Source organism: Camelus ferus, chromosome 3 (genome assembly GCF_009834535.1).
Source record: "Camelus ferus isolate YT-003-E chromosome 3, BCGSAC_Cfer_1.0, whole genome shotgun sequence".
In the NCBI taxonomy this organism is placed as follows: domain Eukaryota; kingdom Metazoa; phylum Chordata; class Mammalia; order Artiodactyla; family Camelidae; genus Camelus; species Camelus ferus.
The window spans coordinates 57,883,625-57,911,190 of NC_045698.1; the positions used below are offsets into that span (position 1 = coordinate 57,883,625).

Here is a 27,566-nt window from a genome sequence, read left to right on the forward strand (position 1 = left end):
ATAATAAGCCTTACTGAAACTTGGTCTATTTAAATGGTTATCTCATTTAAAAAAATAAATAAATAAAAACCACCTTCACAGAAATATCCAGAGTAATGTTTGGCCAAATACCTGGACACAGTGGCCCAGCCAACTTGACACAAAATTAACCATCACAATTTCAAATAAGCATGTGACTCCATCCAGTGTAACTTTTTTTAAGGTGTTGCTTGAATTTTTAAAAACCAGTGTAGGGAGGAAAATATATACATAAAACTAAAAAAACAAGATTCTGTGGTGGTTTTTAAAATTCATGTCAGCACTTAAAACCATGAGATTCCCATAGAAACCCAGATTCTCTTGGAAAAAAATTACACACATTTAAGTGAAACAGCTAGGCCAAATAAAGTGTACCTTAACACAGAGGCTTCCCTAACTAGAATACCTGAATAGGGATTTTCACAGGGGCCCAGAACCTAGGAATGAATCATTTTAAAGAGAAATCAGTATAGTTTCCATAATTAAGCTTTGGCCAACCTAAGGGGAAAAATCAAAATATCCCACAATTTGCCAGAGAAGCAGTACAAGAGGAGTTAAGAATATGGATTTAGGACTAATACTTGCTTGAATTCAAAGCCAAGATTGACCATTTTTGGCTTCAAGGAGAGATGATCTCTGCCTCAGTGTCCTCATAGATCAGGGTATCTATCTTAGGGTAGTTGTGAAGATTAAAGTAGAATGTTCAACTCAGTTGAAAAACAAGTGAGATTGAGGAATTAAAATAGATACTGTTAGTTGTTCAAGTTAATCCCAAAGCCATTCTGCAATTATAATTTGATATTTTCAATTACTTAAGTCTAGCTATAGTTTTAATCAGCTGTTCAGCAAATACTTCAACGATAGCCATGTCATAAAATGCTTGGAGTCATGGGGGTATATGCAGGTCTGATCATGTAATAAGCTTTTACTATCAGTAAAACTCCCAACTCCTTAGCATGGCATTTAGTCATTCCCCTACTGTTTGAGCTTCACCCTGGACCTAGCTTCTGGAGTTTTGTGAACTGACTCCATGTCTTAACTTAGCTCAGGTACCACCCTTTTCTTTATAAAGTTTTCCCTTTCTGATCCCTCATTATCCCAACCATAACTACATGTAAATCTCCAACAACCTGTAAACAGGTTAATAATTCAGTCAGCATGTACTGTAATTACTGGTTTCCTTTCCTCCCATACCAACTTGTGATCTGAGACCAGAGAATCCTATTCATTCATGTTTCCTACATGTATAATTTAGGTGCTCAGTGAACGTTTATTGAACTGATTGTTGAATTGAACCAAGAACAGCAAAATTATATAAAAAAAGCAAACCCCAGGCTTCCTAGTCTGTACACCAAAGTGGTGTGTCTATTCTCTGAATATGAACTTTTCCCAGATAACTTTTTTGGTTGAGTTCTCCAACCAAATAATCCAGTTATTGCAGACTTAATGAGATTTAAGATTTTTCTGCCACAGTGTAACTCAGCTATGTCACTGACCACACTGTTCATCTGATATTCTTTGTGGATAACCTTTAATGAAAGAAAGTATATTGATTTACATTCTGGTGTTAGCTGTTGGTCCTGTTTCAGATCAGCATTTTGAGAAGCATTGGCTTAAAGGATTAGGGAATGTTACATAACAAAAGTTCAGTGAATTTAAGGGCATTCTCTCTTTGCCTATTATTTCTTCGATAAATTATTTCTTTGTCATAAAATGGTTACTACAGTTCCAGGCATCCCATACAGACTTGACAGTATCCAGCAAGAAAAGTTACTGTTTCAGGTTATTTTAAGAATGAAGATTTCCTAGAAACCCACTAGCAGACTCATTCATCACTCATTGGACACAAGGATATTATATCCATTTCTAAACACAACGTGAGCAAGCAAAGGAAATGGTAGTCACCTCAGTGATTACATCTGAGCAATATTTTCTTCCAAGTCTTATGTGGGAAAAGTAGAAATGAACAAAGCAGCATTCTAATAGAAAGGGAGAAGAGTGGCTCTGGGGTGTGCAGAAGAATGCCTGCTGCAACTGTTCTGTAAAGTGTACTGAGAAGATGGACCCAAATGTTAAAATGTAATAAGCTTTTATTTTAGTGTATCAACTAAAGACCATAGCACAGGTCTTTATAATTTAAGAATGAGCTGATTTTAGAAAAGAGGAGAAATAGTGTTAATGCATTTTTTTGTGTGTCTTTTCAATAGAAAATAATTTTTCTAAAGTAAATAATGAAAGCTTTTACATGATTTATACTCTGTCCACATCAAAGATTTTAAAAAATTTTATCCAATATGAAATGATACTTTATTCTAACAGCTGTTGAAATTTTGTAGACCAGAAGGAAGATAGCTATTTTCTATATATCTATAGTGATACAGTGAAGTTTTTTTAGTGAATATGTAATTAAAATTTATAGTTGATTTTGGAGAGATTTCTTGAACTTGTATTTGAATATGGGTACAAGCTATTTGGGTCTTTACCTAGTATAGTATTCATTAAGGTTGTTCAAGAATATGCCATTTCCATTTAAACATGCATGGCAGGATTGAATTCTGTCTCCTTTTTTTTTTTTTGACAAAGGAAAATATGAGCAGAAATGATGTGTTACTTCTTCGTTGAAGCTTTAGAAGACAGTATGCAATTCACCAAGTTCCCTCCTTCCTGCTGCTGGGATATAGCCTTCATTAGCCTGGGTCTCTGAATAACTAGTGAGTACAGCCCTTTGTCAAAAGTACAGAGTGAGCAAGAAACTTTCTCATTGTTTTAAGCTGCTGGGATTTGAGGATTATTTGTTACTGCAAATAATGGCCTACCCTCACTGAAATACTTGGGTACTCCATATGATCTTGAAAAGGGTTACTTCTCTACATCTCTGAATCTTCAGTTGTAGAATTTGTTATCAACTTGATCTTCTGAGGACTCTTCCAATTTAAAATGAATTGGCTCTACAATTACAAAAATGGGTACCACACAAAAGCATGACTTGTAAGGGAAGATCTCTTGTTAGCACTTCCCATGTGTAGATAGGGACCAGAATGATGGAAGTAATATAGATTTTGGCTTTTAAAGTGGTTTTTAGAGCTGCAGTTTTGCATAGCTACTTATTGGCATTACCACCTTATCTTTCACTTTGATGGATCCCACTTACCATTGGACAGCTTTATGAAAATTAGAAAAATGAGTCCCTTCTTCCAGATGGACACAGCCTCATGCCAGAATGCAGTTGTTCCCTTGTCCAGTCACCTTTGTATATTGTACATTGGAAAACAGTACAGCTCTATGTAGCATTTCTGCACAAGGTCATCTCAAATTTGGATTTTTCAACTAAAATTCACCACCCCACCCCAGCTTTCCCAGATGTGACAAAAGGCAGATATCACAATAATTGATACTGAATAATCAAATTTTAATGGGCTTAATACTCTTTAGAATAAGCTTTGTGTATTTTTTTTTTTTTTTTTTTTTTTTTGCTGGATTCCAAAACTTAGTACAGTGTCAGGTAATATTAGGCTTTCAACAGCTGCATTTAGGTGGATGAAAATAGGATGAATACCAATCGAGTTTAATAGCATTTCCTAGCATTTGAGGAGCCAGTCTAGAAAATTCTCTCCTGATGCCTAGTAACAGGAGATGATCAGTTAAATATCTACATACTGATAAATTTATCAGGCTTCATCTTTATGTTCTGAGAGATTTGATCAATGAAGTTCTATCTTTAAACTGTAGTGTAAAATCTCCATTCATGCTCATGCTGTCATGCTAACTACCAAAACCAATTACACTTTCCTCAGACAGGGTGTATATTAAGTAGAAATTACCAGTATTTCACATTTTGAGCTAAAGATGGCCATTTTTGATGTTTCAATGGTCATAGGTTCCCTTCTCTGCTACTATACCACTCAGAGGTCCTGTGTTTAGGAAGGCATAGATTTTCCCAACAGCAGAAATCGAGTAAGTGGGTTATATACACCCTGTGTAGCAGAATTGAAACTGTTTAACTTGGGTTTAACTTAATTATTATCACCAATTAAAGAGCAAGATATTCTGAAATGCTGCCTTTTCCTAACAGTTGAGCTTTGGGGGACATTGCTGTCAGTTACAGTACAAACAATACTTTCTAATGTACAAAATAGGATGAGTTTACTGGCTTGCAGTGTTTGCCATTATTGGAATTAATATGAATTGTCTGGGAAAAAATTGTCAGGATTTTAGAAAGGAAATTCTAAATATCTCCAATTTATCATAGAAAAGAACTTCCTGCTATCAACAGTGTGCCCCCGAAAATTTTTGTTAAATCCTGATCCACAGTGTGACCCATTTGCAGACAGAGCATTTGGAAAGTGATTTGTTTGTTATTAGAGCCCTCATACATGGAATTAGTGCCTTATAAAAGGACCTCTGTAACAAATTAATAAACAAAAACCTGAATTAAATATGGTCGAAAGACCAGAAGGCAGAGCTCTCATACCCTGTGACAATAGCTGAGCCCAACAGGAAGCAGAAAGACTCTTCCCTGGCAAGGGCTCAGCCAATGAAAACTCATGGGTTCCTTGTTTACCTTAGCCCTCCCAACGTCCTTTTCCTCTCTATAAAAGTTCTCTCTCCCTGTCAGAGAACTTGCCTGTGGCTCACCAAGTTTACAGACCTCGAATTGCAATTCTCTGCTGGTCTCGAATAAACCCATCTTTGCTGGGAAAATATTTGGCAGTCTCTTTGTTTCAGGTCAATACCCTTGAGAGCTCCTTAACCTCCTGCCATTTGAAGACATAGCAAGAAGACAGATATCTATAAAATGGGAAGCAGGCCCTCACCAGACACTGAACCTGCCAGCACCTTGATCTTGAATTCTTCAGCCTCCAAACTGTGAGAACTAAATCTTTGTCGTTTATAAGCTGCACAGTCTGTGATATTCTGTTACAGCAGCTCAAACAGACCAAGATACCTCCTAAATCTAAATTTACCCACCTGGCCTCCGGAGAACTTTACTGATGAGTAGGGAATGCAAATTCACTCGTAGCCTGTGTCTTTAAAGTAATTAAGTGTGACACTGGGATTTATAAGATATATATATATATATATATTTGGCCATTTCTCTTATATATTTGGTCTTTGTCAGCAGTTCCTGGTTCACACCTTCCAAAACCTTTGCAATTTCCTGAGCCATAAAAGCAATAGGAACATCTTTTGTTATAATATCTGGTCTCTTGTCCTCAGTACCTGAAAAACCCTCAGAGCCATAGAAGTCAAATGGCAGTCTTGTTATTCATAACAAGCCCTTTTCTACCATAACTGGGTTTATGTTAATGAATATGACTTCTGGAAAGCATCTAAGGATGGTGACTAGTTGCTAGGGGAAACCAACCTTGAATAGAAAGTGGGAACTGTTAGTTTTACTCCTGATTTCTGAGGAGGTGAGAAGGGGCTAGAGGATGAATTAATCACCAATGACTGATGAGTTAATGAATCATATCTATGTAATAAAGCCTCCATAAAAACCCCAAAAGGGGCAAGATTCAGAAAGTTTCCAGGGTGAGGAACCAGACCTCATCCATGTGCTATCATGCTGGGCCCCAAGCTCCAAGAAGACTGAAGCTCCTTTGTTCAGGACCTCACCCCAAGTGTCTCTTCATCTGGCTGCTGATTGGTATCCTTTAATATCCTTTGTAATAAATCTGTAATCTAGTGAATAAATGGGTTCCCTGAGTTCTGTGAGCTGCTCTAGCAAATTAATCAAACTCAAGGACAGGTTCATAGGAACCTCTGATTTATAGCCAGTCAGTCAGAAGCACAGGTAACAACCCGAACTTACGATTAACATCTGAAGTGGAGGGCACTCTTATGGAACAGAGCAGTTTACCTGTAGAATCTGATGCTGTCTCTGGGTAAATAGTGTCAGAATTGAGTTGAATTCTCCAACACCCTGCTGGTGTTTGAGAAGTGCTTGTATAGGGAAGACTACACACACATACACATTGGATTTGGGTCCAGAAACCCAAAATACTAAGGGACAGATTTTAAGTAACCTGTAAGTAGAAAAATAGGCAATCAGATGAGCAAAATCACACATAGACCCTATATCTAAGAGGATACTTATACTGAAATGTGGATGGGGTCAGAGAGGGTATGAATGAGGGGTGGAGGTGGGGAGACTGGGGATGTTGGGATACATATAAAATCACTCTCAAAAACCAGTTGCACTTAGAGTGGGAAAATACTGAGAATCAGCTTGCAATCTTGTAGACTGAGCACTGGCTACTGTGAAAATGAAAGGAAGGGACTTGAAAATGAGCAGAACCCAAGGCAGGAGTTTCAGAATGACACCACTTTTGAGTAAATGACAGTGTCAAGGAGATACATCCTTGAAGGCTTGCTGGTAAATGAAGAAAAGGGAGCAAGAGGGTGAAATTGTTTCCTATAAAAACAGACTACAAAATTAGAAGTACAGCAAGCTCACTCCCATCAAAACAAGTGCAACATTATTATAATTTTTTTAGGTATTACTTCACTACATCCAAAGAAGAGAATGCCTTTGAAGTAAGAAACCTAGTTAGCCTCCTCAGACTCTCACTCTGGCTACATATAATTGTGTTACTGGTACAGGAAGATAGTATTTCAAGGTGAATAGCCTATGATAGTTGGCATTCATACAAAGTTACTATAAGAAGAAATCATAAATTTAGAATCATAGCATTTCATTTCAGCTGATGAAAAGTCTGCCCCCAAAAAACACCATCCTTGAGGCAGTAGAAATCCTAGCACAATCCAATCTGGATTAAATAGTTTTAAACATTGGCAAATTGAAGGAAAAAAAGTCAACTTGAATTTAAAAATTCAAAAACTTTGAAGAGGAATTGGGGCTGGCAGGTGTGAAACAAGAATTAACCAAACAGGAAAAAGGTGAGAAAAAAAGACACAATAATCTTTGAAATAACCAGATGCCTAAGGAAAGATGGATTTGCCTGATATTTAATAAAGGAACTGAAAGCAAGGCATAAAACAGCTAAGAAATAAGTGCAAAACAAAGACATAAAAAGGTAAAATTTACATACAGTGAAATGGACAAAATCTTAATGACTGTTTGATGAGTTTAGATCAATACATACACCTATATAATGCATATCTTAACGCTAGAAAGTTCTTTCATCCCCCTTCCCTGTCAATCCCTGTTCGTATCTCCCAGAAGCAACAGCTCTTATTATTTCACCATAGGTTAGTCTCTTCTAGAACTTCATAGGGTATATAATTTCTATATATAAAAGTTTCAGAGCATAAAGATGCTGTAGATATACCTATTTAATGATGCTATGTTAGGAAATATAAATATTGCTATCAGCTCCAGCATTTTCAAACATTTCCCAAAGAAAATCTGACCTAAGAAGTTACAGATGGCATAATAAATTGAAGAACAATGGAATATAGAATAAGAGAATATATGGAGTAAAAGAATGAGCAGCATCAGGTGAGGTAAATCAGAATGTTTTTTTCTTGGAAGTATCTTAAGTAGCATGTACAGAAAAAGACAAGATAGAACTGACAGAGAAAGATGAAAAGAATGATATATCCTTAAAAGGCAACTGCTTCATCTTTGCATTTTTGTGTCCCTAGAACCTAGCATAGACTGATAAACAGTGAATACTCAATTAATGTGTGTGGAAGTGAATTAAACTGAAGAACATTCCAAGTATAGAGAAGAATATGAACATAGTTGAAGATATGAGATTAAGTAAGACTTCAGGAAGTATGAAGAAGCCTTTGGCTTAATCAACTACCCTAAGGTGAGACTAGATAAATACGTGTGGCAAAGAGGAAAGAAAGGTCATGGTCAGGTGGAGGTAGGGGTTGGGAGGAGGGCTGATGTGGCAACTTCAGGTGTAAGGTTGATGGGTCTCAGGCCTTTATAATTCTGAGCATGTGGTTTACAAGAGTAATATTAATTTGCAACTACCTGCCTGATGGCCTAGTAAGAAGAGAAACAGGGAAATAAGAATAACCAGGAAGAAGTAGTCTGAGAATGGGAATATGAGGTTTCAGTTAGGGTTAGAACATGAAAAGTGGGAGGGTAGAATATTAATTATAAGAGATATTTTATAATGAAATACAGGAAAATAGTGCTTTCTGTTGCCCCTAATAGTCTTGTTTCCATAATGGACTTGTGTCTGTGCATTTTATTACATTCTTTAGCAATTCTGTTATACTGTGTACATGTGCAAAATGCAAAAACTGGAACTTTACATTGTGGACTGAAAAAGAAATGAGAATACAAAATTCTTCAAGAGACCAGCCACTGTGAAAAGTATTTTGGTTCCTTTGTCTCTACAGTTAATTAATTCTGGTCTTAAAATCTTAAGGCCTCTACGTTGTAAGACCTGTGGTAAAGTCTTTTGATGTCGTGAATAGTTAGGACTTTCTCTGGCATTATAAAATAACTTTATAGTACAGTTAATCAAGTGAGAGTAAGAGGCAATCTCTACTGAGAGCTCATTTTAATATTTAATAAGATGAATGGTGAACTCTAAAGTTGAAGGCAGTTCCCTTTGCATATATACATAGAATGTCAGTACTCCATCGAAGCAGAACTCTAGTGCTCTGTCTAAGGAGTTGCTTGACAAAGACATATTCATTTCACTTATCTATTTAAGTCCTATGTCTTAAGGTATAAGTAGTGGTCTTTGAGAAAAACGCTGAGAGAGGTAAGATGGTATTTCCCATCTTTCAGGAGTGCAGAAACCCAGGATAAAGATAGTTGCTTACACACATAAATTGAATACAAATTAGGATAGAATAAGTGCTGGCTCAAAAAGGGCTGTGACAGCATAGGGGAGCTGGGAGCCTAGTTTATCTGAGACAATGTTGTGGAGTTTGGTTGGGTCTTGAGGGATGGGTAGAATTTGAGGTCACAGAGATGTGGGGAAGAGGGTGGGTCATACAGATATGGAGTATGTATTTACATATACATTATAGATAAACACACATATATACATTTGTGTAAAGAGACACAGACATATGCAAATTACACAGATACTTTTATTTACAGGAAATTCTTTAAGCATTCCTCATTAATGCTCAAGGTAAACATTTCATTTATTTTACAGGTGGTTTAAAGCAATGCAGAAAGATATTATTTAGGTATAAACATTATATCTGAAAATCTGGACTACTAAGCCACTAAGCTCTGGTTGTTATGACAACATCTTTTGTATAGTTGGTAAGTAGTAATGATAGACTCCAAAATATCACATTGTTAGAAGGAGTCTTCATTAAGACAGAACTTGGGACCTGAGTGCCCTGTAGTCAAATCAATCATCAATTTGCAAGCGTGAAATCTTCCCAAGCAACAAACTAAAATAGCATGTTAAGAGAACATAAAAAGGCTAAAATCCAGCTGTTAAAATGTGGCATATGAGAAACAAAAATGATTATTAAAAAGGAATGGAAGCAAGAGTTGGTGGATTTAGAAACAATTTTTAACCATGTTTGTTTTTATTTAATGTCCTTGGTCATAGAAATATATATATAGAAACATATATATATAGAAACATATATTTACACAAATCTTTGAATTGTCTTCGAGGATAATTTAAGCAGGTACTTCAGTCTTTTAACCTTTTGATTTCTGTGTGTGTTTATGTTATGTATGCACACACACACATATATCTTGCAATTATCTCAAGAGAGGAACAGGAAAATTGATGAGTTTTTTATCTTATGAGTACATTGAAAGTCTCCTAGAGAAGAGAGATTATAGTCTGAAGCTTAATAAAACATTGTAATTACAATTAGGATATGGTAGATTTGCGAAAGGTAACCAAAATCACAGAAGACTGAGTTATGAATGAGAATAATTGGTGCAAACATAATAATCTGTATACACCTCAGAAGGAAAATTTCCGGAGATATTAAGTTAATATGAGAGTGTGCTTTGCTTGTTAAAGTCAGAGAAAATAAAATTTAAAAGCACAGAAGAATTTTGATATCAAATTATAGTGTACTGTACACTTAATTTTAATATTCAAAATCAACTAATGTTTATTGAGAAATAAGTACTGAATTTTGAGATCTTCACACATTATTTGTTTATGTTTTATCACAGCATAAGGAAGTATTAATATTTCTTTTTTCAACTATCATGCAGGTTAACTATGCTGTTAAGGTTAACTGAGATGAAAACATTATTTAGATCTCAGTGTATTTTGTCATCTCTTAGTGCTATTGCTGGTCCTCCTTCACTCACTTGATCTTACAGCTGGCCATTGTTTCTGATTGTATGTGTGGTGCATTTAGTAGTTCCACAGAGGCTTAATCTCTTCAGGATATTTTGTTAGCAGTAGGTTGTGCAAAGGATTTACTAAAGTGCATCTAATAAAGCTGTTAATGTCATTGGCCCAGGTTTTAGGTCTCAAAGCAAACAAGCATATTAATGAAGCTAAAAATATAGCTCATTGTAATCTTTTATATTACAGGGTCTTTTTATGTTTATTTCTTTTATAATTGAGAATATGAGGAAGACTGAAGACATTTTATAAATAAAAAAGTTTAGACCTATCTAGGTAGGAATATAGTAGCACTATTAAACAATTGAATTTAATCTTCAAAATAACACTAGGGCATAGGTACTTATTCATTCATTCAGCAAATATTTATTGAGCACTTAACAGGTTCAGTGCACCGTTCCAGAATCTTGGTATACATCAGTGAACAAAACAGAGTAAAATCCCTGTGTTTGTTAAGTTTACATATTAAAGGGGGAAAGAGATAATAAACATTAAGCATAATAAGCAAAATACATAGTATCTGAGAAGTTGGAGGGTATTGGTAAAAAATAGAACTGAAGCAGAGAGTTAGTGGGTAGGGTGGAGAGAAGTAAGAGGTAATTTTAAATAAAATGCTCAATGTATACCTTATTAAGAAGTTAATATTTAAGCAAAAACTTGAGATAGCTGGGGTATGCATGTTCCTAAGGCAGGAATTTGTCTTTTGGGTTCAAGAAATAGTAGAAAGCTCAAAGTGACCAGAGCACAGCAGTGAGAGAACCTACTTAGAAAGAGGTCACGGGAGCCAGAGCGGATAGAGTCTTGTAAGCCTTTGTAAGAACGATGGCTTTTACTCTGAATGAGAAGGGGAGTCAATGGAAGCTTTAGAGGAGAGGAGTGACACTATATGACTTTATTTTTCAAAGGTTTACTGTGGCTGCAGCATTGAGAACAGAAAGAATGGAGCAAGACTGGAAACAAGAGGTAAAGGAGAAGCACGTTGTAATGTTCAGTTGAAGGATAATGATGGGGACTTGGAGCAACATGGATATATTTTGAAAATAGAGCCAATAGGATTTTTTGACAGGAATTTCCTAGCAAATTATCTGATCAGGGGTGAGAGAAAGAGAGAAGATGCTTTTTACATAATATTAAGAGACTGTTTCTAAGAGAGTGCCCAAGTGTGTCCAAGGCCACGTACCTATTAAGTGGCATACGGACTTTTAAGTTCAGGTCCAGCTCATGCCGCAGCATAGGTTAGGGAAGGCGGTGGAGGGATACCATAGAATCATTCATTCCTTCCCCTCTAAAATAAGTATTTCTTATGTAAATAAGTTACCTTTTTTGTGCCTCTACACCCTACAACTTTCATGCATTTTTCTATGTTTTTTTTCTTCTGAATTTTTTAAGTTTGCCTTCTATTCAGTTTTCAGTATATCGGTTAGCATTTGAATCTTTCCAAGGCTAAGATACTCTTATTTTGAGCCAAACCTATCCTGATAACATAATTATTAGTAAAAATAAGTTAAGGCATTGAAAGAGGCTCTGTCAAAAGACTTACAAGGAAGAAAGCTTCTTATTTACTTTCAGATTTTGATATGGAAATTAGTATGTGCTTATCATCCACAAGCATATTGTTTATATGTCAGTTAAATTCACAATACCTACAAATACTTTAATTATATACTATTAAGAGCTGGAAAATTAGGCATGCTAAAGATATTCATTCCCAGATGTCAAACTAAATTACAGGTAAGGAAAAAACAAACATCATTTGAAATGCTGTAATAATATGCACAATTGATATAACAAATACAGTCACTATTTATTTACCTCAATTTTTTGAGGATATGGATTTCATGGGAAGGAAACATTATTTTTATTATTTTCATTCTTTTCACCAACAAGTCTAATCTCAAGGCTTTAAAGAGGGACCCCTGTGGCTCTGTGTTGACAAGCTAAATTCAAGAAGACAAGACAAAAGCTATGGATAAAGTTCAAGTTATTTTTTGTTGTGTTCTGCTAGGCTTTCTGTTTACAAAAAGAGAAATCCTTGGCACAGGATACACCAAAGATTTACTTACATTCATAAAACTCTGTTTCCTCAAGAGAATCTCAGAAACCTGGATTAGAATTTACATTTTAAAAGATTTTACAGCTGGTATTTAGATCTCCTTTTAATTTCACTTAATGAAGTAATAATACAACCTCAGTTTGAGAGCTTTACTTTATCTTTTAAAGGAAAACAAAAGGAACTTTTTCTTGGTCCTTTAGATACCAAGTCCAATTTAGAGTCAGTTTGAATGACAGTTGCTGGAGGTCATCACTGGAGAAAAGTATGGTGAAGGTGACAGCAGAAGCCAAGACTGGGGAGATGTTTGTCCCCCTAGGGCACATTCTAAGCCAGATCCATGTGGTTAAGTTACTTTATCATATTAAGATCGTGTCAGACTTCAAGGAGTCATAATCCCCAGGCTCTTCCAGAGACTGTGGCTTTTTCAGAATTTATTCCAAGGAAATTCCTTTTCTTCACTAGATACTTACTACTGCTTTGAGCCCCCTTCACATTTGAACCTATCAGACACTTGTTAGAAATATTTGAATTGATACATAGACACTTTCAGATAAAAAGTCCTCCAAAATCATTGTCATGTTTTTGGATGAATACAATACCAAATCCTTGGCCTGACAAAACATATATGCAGGCTACCCTTTCAAGTTCATCTTTTCTATTTTCATTTACATATATGCCTTTTTAGCCAGATTAGTCTGGCCCTTAATCCTTTTATTATTCAGGGGAGGCTAAACCATCATAAATGTGGGGAAGTAAAACTTTCCTGGCTTTCTTAATGCTCCTTCTCTTGTAGCCTCTTGGGCCAAAGAAATTTATATGCTATAAAATTAAAGAATGTTTTCACTTCTCTTAGAACATAAAAAGCGTCTTCACATACCATGAATATTAATTAATTTCTCTGATTTAAAAGGATAAAACTTCTCTTATCTTCCAAGAAGACTAGTGAGTTAGAGCCTGAACTGGGTCTCTAGGTTAAGTCCTGAGGGACCTGGAAGACTGAGGGCTATTTCAGTAGGGCTTTGCATGTCAAAAAGGTATAAAGCTCTAGAACTAGAAGAGCCATCTAGGTAGATGGGTTTTAAAAGCTGAGACATATGGGAGCTATCTGGCTCCTGGAGAGATTTTATCTACATAAGGGGAGGAGGACAGCTGCCTTCTTTATATAACTCATTTTTCCTCATCTCTCGTATGAGCATTTGACCACTCACATAGGACAACTGGCATGGCTTTTATTGTTCCACTCTAAGGTAAGGACTAGGGCAAGTGGGGCCCAATGCATTTATTATTTACTGTGAAAAATTTACTGAGAAATCTGTCTCTGACCCAGAACACCTTGTGTATGGATACAATTAATAAAAGGGATACAATTAATAAAAGGGAACAAAGGGATACAATTAAGAAAAGGATACAAGTAATAAAAGGGAACATTGAAAATGTAATAATAATGAAATAAAGTAATCCCCAAATCAAATAGTCTAACAAAACAAAAGATTTCTTCCTTATGATGATTATTCATCAAGTTGGGCTGGAGACGTCTGATCCTTGTTCAGTGACCCAAGATGACAAAAGTTCTGCCCTATTTTGGTACAATCACTGCAGTAACATTCTAGGGCTTGCTCTGGCAGGGGAGAAGCAGGGGAAGTGGTGTGGAGGACGTAAGCTTCTAGACTTCTACCAAAGGAGTTATATCACTTCTGCTCAAACATCATTGGCCAGAACTGTTACATGGCCCTGCTTAACTACAAGGAGTTTGAGGAATGTTGGGGAGGGTATGAAATAGTAATGCATTGTAAATATCTACACTGTATTTTGGTTTTTCTTCTGATCACTCCACAGACTCTTGGCAAAGAGGTAGAGTAGTATCTAAGCAAAGACTAATCCAAGAGCTTTAATTCTCCCCTTGATGCAACTCTCCAGCCTTTCTACCATCAACACCTTAACACATGACAAACTTTTCACTTCCTATCAAGACCTGCTCACACATTTGGAAAACAGACAATTGCCAAAGTCACTTCTGAAGGATTGCCATTGAATCCTAATGCTAGAAAAGTGTTAAGGACCATGAATTTCAAGGATGGCTTAATTTTTGTTTTTATTATATTTCTCTATCATGTTGCTGCTCATTTTCTTTTTCTCAACTGATCAATACTAGCTTTGTTATATGTGTGTTTCTGTTTAAAAATAATCTTATTTAATATACAAAACTGGTTTATTAACATTGAACTCATGACCAACAACACTATAACTCATGCACTCAAAGCTTACCTAACACATGTATTTTCTCCTGTAAGGTATAGCACAGCCTTCCTGTGCTCAGGAACACTGGACAGCACTTCAGCATCAAGCATGGGGCCTATGTTAAACAAAATTACCAACAAAAACACAAAAATGCCAAAAATATGGCACTAAGTAGATCCCTCCAAAGGACCCTTTTTATAGTTTGATATTTGAAACAAGTAGGCAGATATCACCTTGCTTCTCAGCTGGGAATCCTACAATTAAAAAATTTTGACACTTTATGCGTATCCGTAACGATGTGAAAGCGCTATGAACATTGATTTGGGGTTACAAATAAATTTTTGAGAGTAGGCAAAATTTAAAGTACAGAATCCACGAATAATGAGAATTGACTGTGTTTGCAAAAGCACTGAAAGTGAAATAAGCACCACATTTCTGGGCATAGGCAACCATGCTTTGACCTTTCACTGGAGTTATTTAAGCAGAAACTGGACAACCTTGGTGAGACGTTTGTGAAATGAATCAAAACGCAGGAGAAGTTTGTGGGCTAGATGATTTTTAAAGTCCCTGCAAATACTGAGATTTTATGACTTTGTTTTGTACAGATTGTCATACCTAAAATGTCATACCAGGATATCAAACCTAAAGGATGCCTTTGACCTCAGATTTTTTTTAAGAAAATATTTTCAATAATTAGCTGAATTTTTAATTTGTCTATAATTATAACTTTTCTTCATGCAATGAATACCTCCTTCTGGCAATATCTTAGATGTTGTTTTGATCTTTAAAAAAAGTGTTCTAGGATAATGGGGAGATCTACACACATACACACAAATCCCCACAGGTTATACACTAATGCACTTAGATGATGTTCAGATTAAATAAATATGTTCTTTCCAATTAGTTTTCTTGGAGAATTGAACTAAGTGTCTTTTGTAGTATTGCTGTCATGCCCTAAAACCTTTTTTCTCTTTGGATTATTTCAGGAGAGTTTCTAAATCACAAAGAAAATGGGTCTCCCTACTTTTATTACCTTCCTTTGAACTCAAAATGGTGCTATTCAGTTTTTTTTTTTATCAGAGTTATATAGCACTTAGCTCTTACATGAATTCCTAATCTAGAATTTAAATCTCCTACTCATGTTGAAGATTTGCCTCACATACAAGCTATTAAAAAACACAATTCTGGGTATGGACATATACAGTGTGTTCAGTGACAGCAAACATTATGTCTTTGTGTCTACCATTTCATCCTCACCACCTTAAATACTGCTTATGACAGATCAGTATCTGTTGAACAAACAAAAAAGAAAGAAAGAAAGAAAGAAAAAACACAATGTGTAATTAAGATGGATATAATAAGATGTAGAAAGCTGTCACATGAGGCCATTTTTCATCAAACAGAGGGAAATCTTTCCTCCATGACAGTGGTAGTTTCTTTCTTGCCATTTTTAAACTATTCTTATTATTGTCCTAAATATTACTGTGCAGGAAAAAAACCTGAGTGTGGGTCTTAGTCAGACTTTTCATGTGTCATATCATATTATCAGAAGTTCAGCACATCAGTACATAATCCATTCCACATTCTTACAATATGACATTGACCCTCCTTCATCAAATAGTACCATCTATGTTCCTTTCCCCTTGAACCTGAGCAGAAATTTTTAACTGACTCCATCAATAAATGCAGTAGAAGGCAAGGTCATAAAAGGTGATAAAGATTCTGTCTGGCTCTTTCTTGGGACAAACACCTTAGGATTTTGACATAATATGTAAGAAATCTACCACCCTGAAGCTGCCATGCTGAAGAAATCATGTGGACAGAATACACAGAGATAGAGAAAAATGCCCAAGGCCCCAGCTGTTTTAGTGCCCAGCTGTTTGGGTCTCTCCAGATCAAATGTATGACATGTGAGTCAATAAAGCTGGGAGATGACCCAGCCACAGGTATCTGACTGCAACCTCATGAGGGGCTTTAAGCCAGCTGCACAGTTGAGCTTCTTACGAAGTCTTGACCCACAAATATCATGAGATAAATTATTTTTGTTTTTTTAAGCCTCTAAATTTGGGGGTAATTTTGTATACACAGATCATTGTGATTGAAACAGCTTGGAAGAGCAAAAAGAACAACCTTCAAAGCTCTAAGAGCTGGGGCACCATGTGAGATCCTGTAGATTTTACTGATTGAAAGTCCCTATCCCTTACTATTGTTGATTCTTTGAAAATTCAGGGTTTTGCACTCAATTTTCAAATGGTGTCTCTTAGGCACTATCTTATAATTTGAGTACTATAAAGTACATAAGTGACTTGTCTGTATTTTAATGTGTGTTTGTGTGTGTGATTGTATACATGGAACAAATTTCAAACAAGTATCTTTCTAAGAGTATAAATTGGGAGGTACAGAAATACATAATATCCATGAGTTATAATAAAAAGTTTTATGCCTAGATTGAAATCAGAGTTGTCTCTTTAATTTATCAAGTATTTCAAAGAAGTCCATTTCTGCTTCTTTGCAAGTAGAATGCACTTTGGTGGAAAAATTGGCTTTTGATTTAAAAAAAAAGTTCAAATTAATAGTTATTTCTGTTCTTCATCAAATGGATACATTTTGTGTTCTATTCAAGGCTTCTCAGCCCACATACTCCATCAACATTCTTTTTTATTTTTTAAAGTTGTTTCAGATGGGTTATTATCTGAGTGGGTTGGCAGAGATTCAATTTAATATATTTCTTAACTCCAAAAATAATTTCTTTTCAGACTAAAAGAATGCACTGTTTTTGTTACTTTTAAGTTTGTTATTTCAAGATATGCCTTTTAAATCCATATTTCACAAAGTGTGTATTTTTACTAATAATTGTCTCCAGCAAATTCTATCACTAATTTCTTTCTGACCCTGACAGGAAAAACAAATAAACAAAAAGACTAAGGGATGAAAGATTGAGAGTTTAATGAAACAATGTTTGCCACCAAGCAGGGAATTTAATTCACTACTGATTCTGGGTTCTGAGTTTCAGAGAGACATACTTGTCTCTTAAAGTCAAACTATCTCTGTTTCATTTTAGGAAAACAATGTCTCCAAGAGTTGCAGACTAGATGCCAGTGTCTGGATCAATTAGGTAAATACTGGGTTGATGAGAGGGTGGCTTCTGCTTCAAAAGTGTATTACTCACCTAAGGACCATGGTGCCCATCTGCCTCTGCTGATGTGTGAGGCGGCCATTTCAGGATTCTGACTCTAGTCAGAGCTGCACTACTGTCAGCAGGTGAAGCGCCAGGTAGTGGTTGATTAGCTGTGTTAGATGTTGGTTATTCTGTTGCAAAAGAGAAGCAATATGTGGTTCAACGTATTTTCCTGTTATTGTTCACATGACAACCATCCTTGGATCTAACATTGCAGCAACTGACTATTGGTAAAGCCTTTTGTCATTACCATATATTTCCGTCTGCTGGCCGCTCTTAAGAGTGTTAAATCCTGTGGGATGAGCCAATAATGAAATATGTCAGTCATCACGAGGGTAAAAAATTGGAAATAGTCAAAGCTGGGTCTGATACTATGACAGAGTAGAGCTGCATCAAAAGAGAACTTAACTCAATAAAAAAAAAAATCTAGTAAATGCCTTTGTGAAGAGAAGTGAGGAGAATTGCTTCATTTAACTCCTTGCTATCTACCAAGAAATTACCTTAGCTCCTCTTCAAACTAGACATTGGCCTGACTGCCAGACCTACTGTGATCAATCTTTTCTTTACTTTTTCAGGAAAAAATAATTTAGTTATTAGCTCCTGAGCTTTCAAAACCTAGCTTCTGGATATTTAAGAGCAATTTAAGAGATTCTTCAAAAAGATTTGTTATTATTCTAAGAGTAACTTTCCTGTTACCTGTTGAAGTAACATCTATACAAGAGGTAACTTCCAGTTTTCACTTCTGCAGTGCCATTTTGAGAGTACGTTCCTTGCTATGAATTCTCAAAAACTTGTCTGTTTTACCTTTCAAGAAAATGCTTCCATATTAATTAGTGTTCAGTGGTAATCTTAATTGGGTTTCCCTGTAGAAAATTGCAAGAAAATCTTAGACATTTGTATATGTAGAGAGATGCAGAAGGGCCTGTAAGAATAAATAATGAAAAAAAAAATCAAAAAGCATATCAATTAGAGCCTGGGAAAATAAGAGTTATCAAAAAGAAGATTTAGAAAATGTATCCAGAAAGGTCAAGAGGGAAAGAGAGCTAAGAATTGGTGGTCTGTAACTGGGACCAGTAATATTTCTGTCCATTTCATCCCACTTTCCTTCCACTTAGATCTGAAAGGATCTGCTAATCAGGGTTAAACCTGGAGTTAACTTTGGATAACAAAGTAGACTCAGAGAAATGGTTTAGGTAGCTAAGGAAAATGAAATGACAGACCAGTGTTGTACAGAATAATGTGGCAGATTTCTCAAAATGAGAATTTAGTATTTAAAAATAAGAAACATTTGGAAAAAATCAGTGTGCAGTGTGTATAAATTAAAGGTAAGCATCTTTTTTATGTGAACTGCCTCATTCTATTATTTACCTTTCTTTTTATTGGGACATACATTATTATGTACTTACTTATTGATTTATAAGGACTTTTTTTCTATTAAGGAATAAACCTTTTGTCTCTCATACAATTTATGTAAAGCAGACTGAAGTGTTTGTCTTAGAATCCTAATGAGAAGGAGGAACTAATGGTGAAACACTACATTCTATTACAAAAGAGAAAGAACTCGTTATTGACAACAGAACCCCACATTTCCAGTTTCTACACTCTTGTTTTCTTCAGTTAAGAATAGACTTTAAACCAAGCTTTCCTCTGCAACTTTGTTATCTTTGGAATTAAAACAATTAATTAAATGGATTTAAAATTAAAGAAAACTTTGTCCTTAATTGGAAATCAATTGGCTTTAGATAGATCAGAAACTAAATGGTAATGGGACACAATCAAGTAAATTTAGGTGATAAAACTTGTGCCTTCCCTTTCAATCTGATAAAGAACAACATTAGGTGAAGATATGCCTGGAAAATACTGCATGGTTATAAAGCACAACAATGAAGCCTTAAATTAAGCTACAACTAAAACCATGTATTTTCAGAGGCACACTTCATAGCTTCTCTCCCCATCTGTATCACTTCATTAAATTGGCACAAAGAACTTGAAAATACCATGGCAAGTAATTTAATAAGAATTACTCGGTGTACCTGATCCAATTTTTCTGCAGCTAGATAATAAAAAGGTGAATGTGAGAGCATTCAAGATTTTATCCAGTCTCATGATTTTAAGTACCATCTATAAGCTGAGGTCTCCCAAATCTCCATTTCAACCTTGACATCTCCACTGAAATCCAGCCACAAATACAACTGAATTTTTGCAAATTACAGTCAAGCCTATATATTCAGTTGTCTCTATAGATAAAACCGTGGATTGATCAGATCAATAGCTAGGCATCTTAGGTCTGTTTTTCCCTCACACCCCACCTCCACTCCATTAGCAGATCTTGCCTTTGCTCTCTCCTGAACATATTTTTAAGTCTGATTGTTTCTCACCATGGTCTCACTGCTGAAGCCCTCGTCCTTATCATTATCCTCACCCTTTTGCCTTTCCCGCTCGATTCTTCCTTCTCTATAGTCTGTTCCCCACATACAACATAGGTAGTTGTCTTAAAGCTTAAATTGGATCGTACCACTTTTCAGCATTAATAGTCTTCCCCATCAGTATTCTTAAACTCAAACCCAAGCTCTATACCATTGACTCACCTCCCCACTGTCATTTCCTGTCACTACCAAGCCCACATAGTGGCCTTTCTCCTGCTTTGAGGCCTTTGTATTTTATGTTCTCTCTGACTAGCACACTCCCACATTGTCACATGCCTAGTTTCAGCTTAAATGTCACCTCCTCACTCCTAGTCACTCTTTTGGCTTTGTTATCTACACAGCGCTTACCAGTATCTGAAATTATATTACTAATTTACAAGTTCATTGTCTGTTTCTGCCTAAGAGAAAGAAAGCAGTGGAAGCCCATAATGATCAGATAGTTCAAATTCCTTGTACTGTCTAAGAAGAAACTGAGGCCCACAGAGCTGGGTGTTCTGCCAGCATACGCCTGACTAGGTAGAGGGAAGCCTGAAAGAAAAAGGAATTCTTCTAAGACAGCAATAGAGCAGAATTTTTCCTGTTCTATTCCCCTAGAATTTACTTCACCAGTGTTTATTTAATTCAATTCTCCCTCCTTTTCCAAGATATCCATTGGAGGAGAGAGAGTTCAGCCTTCTCACCACAGACCTTCAGGTTTACCTACCACAGCTCTGTAACAGAGGTAGGTATTTCTTAAGCACTTGATAGAAGAGTTACATAACTGTCCACTCCTAGAGCCATTGTGAAAGCTGAGGTGCTTTATCCAGTAACTTTGTTTATTTGGTAGCACCAGACATAGAGATTTTTACAGAATTTGTAGGGTTTCCTACTACCCTGACTCCATCACATGGAGTAGAGAATAAAGGGACACCCTGAATTAGAGCTTGCTATAGTTTTAATTATTTAATAAGTCATTGTAACCTGAATTTAAAAAGATTGTGATATGTTGTGTATCCTTATCACTACTATTCAAAAACAGTTTTAGTGTGGACTTCTGCTTTTGAAAATCTAAAAGTATAAACTACTTATTTACTTTATGAAACACAGTAGACAGAATACCAGTTGGTCTCTGCTGAAGGATCTGGGAGTGCCCTAGGTCTGTCATTATAAACATGGGTCCTCATGTGCTGCAGGACAACATAAAACAAAGAAATAGTAAACAGAGATGTCAGAGATTTGGCTTTGTATATACTTACTACTTTGAATTTATTTGTAGGAATTCAGTTGCTGAAATTAACTTGTTTTGTTAGGAACTCGGTGTTTCTCCTTAGAGGGTCTAAAAACAAATCTGGATATTTGAGGACTTTGATCAGCTGATTTAAAAATAGTGAATCCTTTATTATTATTGGAGGAATTTTGAAAACAAATACTGTAGTTTATGTAAATCATTCTTTAGCAGAAGTGTATTAGTCAAAGCATATCAGCACTGTATTAACTTCTGTGTGATGTGCATAAAGGAAGTAGAAAGCATGGCTCCTGTCTTTTAAGTCTCGTGGTCCACTTTGCCATACATTTTGACTTTAAAGCCCTTCTCTGGGCCAGTAATACCTGGGTAACACCTGGCTGGTGTCAGCACAGTAGCCATATTAACATGACTGTTTTGGTAAACATTGAAGGGTATGACTGATTTTCCAGACTTACGAGAAAGATCTTTTAAAGTTAATTGAACACATAGTTACGACCCTTTGCAGTGTGCAAAACACTGCTATGTTTTGTGAGTGAGGAATAAAAAATTTTGAATAGATTAAAAAACTTGGCTTCTCTCCTAAATGGAGATCCAGTAAGTATACAAATCGTCACAATATATATTCCCATGTGATAATTATTCTATAAGAGATATGTATTGAAAAAGTGTTTTACATATTCATAAAAGAGGGAAGCTGCAATATGATGAAGTCATGAGTAAGACAGTCTCTTAGAAGGCTCTGGCATTTGTGTAATGTCTTGAGGGCTGAAGGTATTTTTATGGACAACAATGGGAAAAGGGTCGTGAAAAGGGGACATACCATATAGAGAAACATAATTAAAAGGAATAGGCAGGAAATCCTGGATTTTATTTGAGAAGTGGGAAATAACTCACTTTGGCTGGAGATGAGGGCCTGTGTTATGGAAAATTCAGACAAAGGTCACAAATGCCGAACAAAATTGTTTCTATTTAATCCTCTGTAGTGGGAGCTACTGAGTTTTGTGAGTGGAAACGTGATATACTTTGAGCTGTGCGTTAGCAAGATTAATCTGTAGCAGGAGACAAAATTGGAGTAGTGAAAAACCAAGGACCAGTTAAGAGGCTATTATGATAGTTCAGCTGAGAAGTAATGAGAACAGGGACCATGGGAATGGAACAGAGGAGACCAATTCAAGAGATTAGGGAAGTCAAACCAATAGGATTTAGTGATTAATTGCAGGTGGATGGCAAAACAGATCAAGGAGATAAGGGCGATAACAAGGTTTTAAGCTTGAGAGACTGAGAAAATTGTATCATTGGCAGAAATAATAAATTCTACAGGTTATAGTGAAACTGTTTTGATATTCTATTGGGAACTTGGCTTTAGACATGTTTGAGTTATTGTGCAACTGGAAATGGAGGCCCAGATACAGGAAAAAGTTCAGAACTGGTGATACAGTTTGTGTGTGTGTGTATATGTGTCAGTGTGTGTATGTGTGTGATACAAGTTTAAGTAACTTTGTTGATGTTGTAAGTCAGTGAACTCACTGAAGAAGAAACAATGAATATTATCCTTGTTAGCAAGAGATGAAGAGGAGGAATTCAAGAAACAAAGAGGCATTGTCAGAATAATTGGAAGAGAATCAGCAGACAGCATCTCTAAATCAAGAGCATTTTTTTTTCTTTAAAAAATATTTGTGGCATCACAAGATTTTTTTAGATTATGCTTTAGACTTTCTTTAATTTCAGAAAGGATTTTTTAAATATATTTATCCTCATCCTAGTAATAGTATAAATAATGAAAATAACAAGATCATAACTCAAAGTCATAAATCTTAAAATACTCCTTTTCTATAGAGAAAACTTGAATATGTGTTTTTAAGAGCAACCTCGATAAACTATTAAATTTTGCATTCATCCACTCAACAAGTATTTTTTAAGCATGGAGAACACAAAATATGAAATTGTTCCTAACCGAAGAAATAGGACTAGAGGCTACCAATAGGAGAAATAAAAATTATGCCCCTAATTCTTTGGCCCACAGATGTTTGTGTTTTATTAGCAAGGGAAGTGAGTAAATAATTTAAAGCCATTCAACTTTACATGTGATGGTGAACACACATTCCTAATGTGAGTTCTTAATTCATAGTAGTAACTATTGCTGCAAATAACCAGACTGGATTTTCCTTTTCGTTCTCTTTTCCTTTGATATAATCACTGTCAGCTATTCATTTCTTGAAATTATCTCATCCATTAATTCAGTATTGATTTAATAAATATCAAGAGCTTACGATGTGCTAAGCATCTAAGTCTTGAAAACCCAGCATCGAACAAAATAGACAAAAATCCCTGTCTTCATGTGATATTCTAGTGGGAGTTTACATTAATGAAAGTTAACCAATATTTTAACAAATTTTTGTTCAAATGTCTAATATTGCATTATGTCATTGTACTCTCATATAATTTGCTAATGTTACACATCTATGTACTTGTTTCCCAGATGGTTATTCTTTTTGACAGTGTGGTTCTATGCTGCACGGAACCGAATCAACTGGTTGGTGTTAGTGTTTTCCAGCAAAGGACAGCAGAAAATCTGCTTGTCTCTTTCTAGTCTCCTACTGCAAAATTATTGCCATTATTTTGAATAACAGTCTTGTTTTTTGACAAGGTAAAAAAAAGTATTTGGGGAAATAAGTGTTATACATTGATCATATTAACAAAGATATATAGAAGAAATCTAACTAATAAATAGATAAGGAATATTAGAATTAGAAACTCTCCATTTTGCAAAACTTACTGTAATAACTGATCTAGATAGCCATCATAATGGCTGCTAAAATCGTTAGGTAAATGGTCAATGGCAATTTTATAATGGATAAAACTGAAGCTCTTGGTCAATCTTAATATCACTAAAAGTAGGAAAATCAGATATTATGCATTTCCTAATGTGAAACAATAAGAAGCACATAGAACCACTTACGTGTTTTGCAAATTAAATAAAATGAACTGAAACCTGAATCCCTGAATCTAATCAAGCTTATGGATATAACCACTATATATAGAAAATATGTCTGGACAAATATGCTAAATTGATCCAAAAAATATCAATCAGTCAAATATATAATGGAAGAAATCCTATAGGACAAATGGCCAAGTTTAAAAGAAATGAGAGGAGGGTAAAAAGAGATTTGTGGAAGAGAGAAGGTGTTACGGATTAAAAGAAATTTAAAACAGAAATCATTTGGTTATGATGTGTGCGATTTGTTTGGATTTAGATTCAAGTAAATAAACTATAAAAAGACATTTTTGAGACACCCGGGAAGATTTGAACATGGACTAGTTATTGGCTGATATAAAATAATTATTATTTTGTTAGGTATGATAATGGTACCATGATTATATTTTTAAAAATTCTTCTCTGTTAGACATATTATGAAAGAAATTATATATCTAGAATTTTATTTAAAATATTCTAGCAGTAAAAGGAAAGAAAAATAACAAGAGGTGAGAAATAGATGAAAGATTTCTAAAATCTGCAATTATGAAGCAGGGGGCTTCATTCTTATACTTTACTTTTAAAATTTTCCATTATAAAAAGAGAGTTGTACATATATTTTATAATAAAAATATTATTTTAATTTTTATAATCGTTTTCTCATATTGATGCTATGAAGTCCCCATTGGTGTGACACTTGGGTACAGGAACACCATGTCAGGACTTCAGAAAGTCTGTCCTTTTCATTCTCATGACTGGCAGCTAAGGAGAAAAGAGACAAAAAGACTTCAAAGTGGCAGAGGATATGATAAGCTAGATTTGAAAGAAACTGAAGAGATGGAATATCCTAAGCCATGTCCATTTTAAATGATATTCAAAATTTCTGAAAACTGCCTCCTCCTTTTTCCCTCTTGATTATCAGTTTTATACTTAACTACCTTGCAGTCAGTTTGGTGCTGTCTTAGACCCTCTAAATCATCTTTACAGTGCCAGTACACTATCAGTCAAATGAGGTGACCTTTCCCAGAACAAAATCTTCCTGCATATGACTCAGCAAATGTTGACAAAAGTATATGAGAATGAGAGTGATAATGAGACTTCTTATATTGAGGCACTGGGTAATAGGGATTCTTCTATAAACTAATAACCATAGTTGACATTATTTGTGCATTTGTACAAATGCCAACACAGCCTAACAACTGTCCTGTCAGACAAAAAAGATACAATTCATTTGATATAATTAGTGCTCCTTCCATTCCTGAAAAGGTCACTTGCCCTTTAACCTGATCTGCATGATTAACAACCAGCAGATAGCAATACTAGAAATTAAGATCTATTGTTCAGAAAGTACTGACAGGGAAGATACTATTTGTCTCATCTCTAGACAAATTGTTTCAGAATGTAAAAGCCCCAACTATTTACCACGAGTATGTAACAATTATATTATCAGTATTCCATACACATACATCAAGAATCTTTACACACCTAACATTTTTATGCTGTTTTTCTCTATTTCCAGAATGGGTTTACTCACACTTGAAAATATTTCATAGTTCTAAATAATCCCTATGAATTTCTTCTTGTAAACCCTGTTTAGGGAGGAGGTGTTTACTACAAAGGAATCTAAGGAAATTTCTGAGTATGACACTTCTGTGTGTTGATTGTAGTGGGTACATAACTGTATGCATTTGCCAAAAGTCATAGAACTAACACTGAAAAGGGTGCTGTGAGTTCAGAGGAAAGAGAACATCTCAGCCAATCAAGAAAAATTAAGGGGATCATTAGGTAGCAGAAGTGATGGCAACTCATGGTTGGAAAAATGCTAAAAGAGAAAACTGCAGGCTATATACGGGATCAAGTGAAAAGGAGTAGTAAGGAATTAACTGGGAAGTAGTGGCTAGGAAAAAAATAGAAAGCTTTGAGTGATATGCCAAGAAGTTAGCTTGCCTGTGAGACCATGGTAAACATCGGAGAATTTTAGAATGTAAATCACACGTATCTGTACTTAAGAAGAGGGAATAATTTATAGTTTCTCAAAATGTCTTGTGCATCAGAGATTCTGTTTATTGTTCAGTAAATAGGAGTAATGGCCCAGAAATATGCATTTTTAACAGAAGGTCCAACTCCAACCCCAGGTAATTCTGGTATAGTTTATTAGTGAAACTTGAAAGAAAATTAAAAGGCCAGTTTGTCAGCCAGTCAAGTGGTTTCATTTGTTGTTTGACAAAAATCCTAGAACAGCTCTCCACCCTGTGTATCCTTATAAGTGAGAGGTCCAGAATGTCATCTGCATCTTCATCCCTTGAATTTTTCTGGCTCTATGAACAGATGGAGCCACTGGGCACTTACATGTTGTGATCGGTGACTCAGACACACAAATACACAGATTTCATTTGCTTCTGGAGGTGTCAAATGTAGAAGTAAGAATGCTGAATCAGGAGTCATCAGACCTCAGTCGATATCTCGCTGTTTACTGTGTGACTCTGAGGCAGCTTCTAAACTTCTCAAGTTATCAACAGTGTGCAATGTAAATTAAAATGGTTACTCTCTCTGCCTCAGGGTGACTTAGAGGTTCATAAGAAATCTCGTTTGTGAAAAGCTCCTTGATATAATCTACAAAGTGCTATACAAATGTGAGACATTTTAATCCCTTTGGGTTAAATCATTAAATCTCCAGACAACTCTATTTAAATGCAAATATGTTGTATAAGAAGGTATAACATTAGCACATATATTAGAATTTTAGCTGTGCATTAGGGTACATGGTATTTTCACAAACATCTGACACTGAAGAAATAGGTAGTAAGAGCATTACATTTTGATGGGAGAGGGGAAGAAATCAATAGAGAAGGCAAAACTTTACCTCTACCCTCGCAGGGTCTCCAGCTGGGCCTGAGAATTAAATTGACATAAGACAGATTAACAGGATAAAAACATACAGATTTTATTTAACATAAGTTTTATGTGACATGGGAGCCCGCATGAGAAAATGAAGAACTAAAGAAGTGGCAGAACCTAAATGCTTTTATAGTAGGTTGGACAAAGGCAATTGTTGAAAAGTAAAATATGGGAGAGGCTAAAGGAATTTACGAATTATTTTAACAAAGTTAATACAGAATTCTCTTCAGCCTCGAGTCCCCGCCTCTGGATAAGAATGTTTCTTTCCTTCAGGTATATGAA

The 27,566-nt window shown here is 35.5% G+C and overlaps 1 long non-coding RNA gene across 1 annotated transcript in view; it reads left to right on the forward strand.

Annotated features, from left to right (window-relative positions):
- The first annotated feature begins 2,517 nt into the window (after positions 1-2,517).
- LOC116662176 overlaps positions 2,518-27,566 on the forward strand; it is a 262,216-nt gene continuing 237,167 nt past the window's right edge. The window contains exons 1-7 of the long non-coding RNA XR_004318183.1: positions 2,518-2,729; positions 4,744-4,884; positions 7,627-7,796; positions 9,114-9,226; positions 11,198-11,255; positions 17,645-17,698; positions 20,832-20,908. This is a non-coding gene — a long non-coding RNA (uncharacterized LOC116662176). The remainder of the gene's footprint in view (positions 2,730-4,743; positions 4,885-7,626; positions 7,797-9,113; positions 9,227-11,197; positions 11,256-17,644; positions 17,699-20,831; positions 20,909-27,566) is intronic.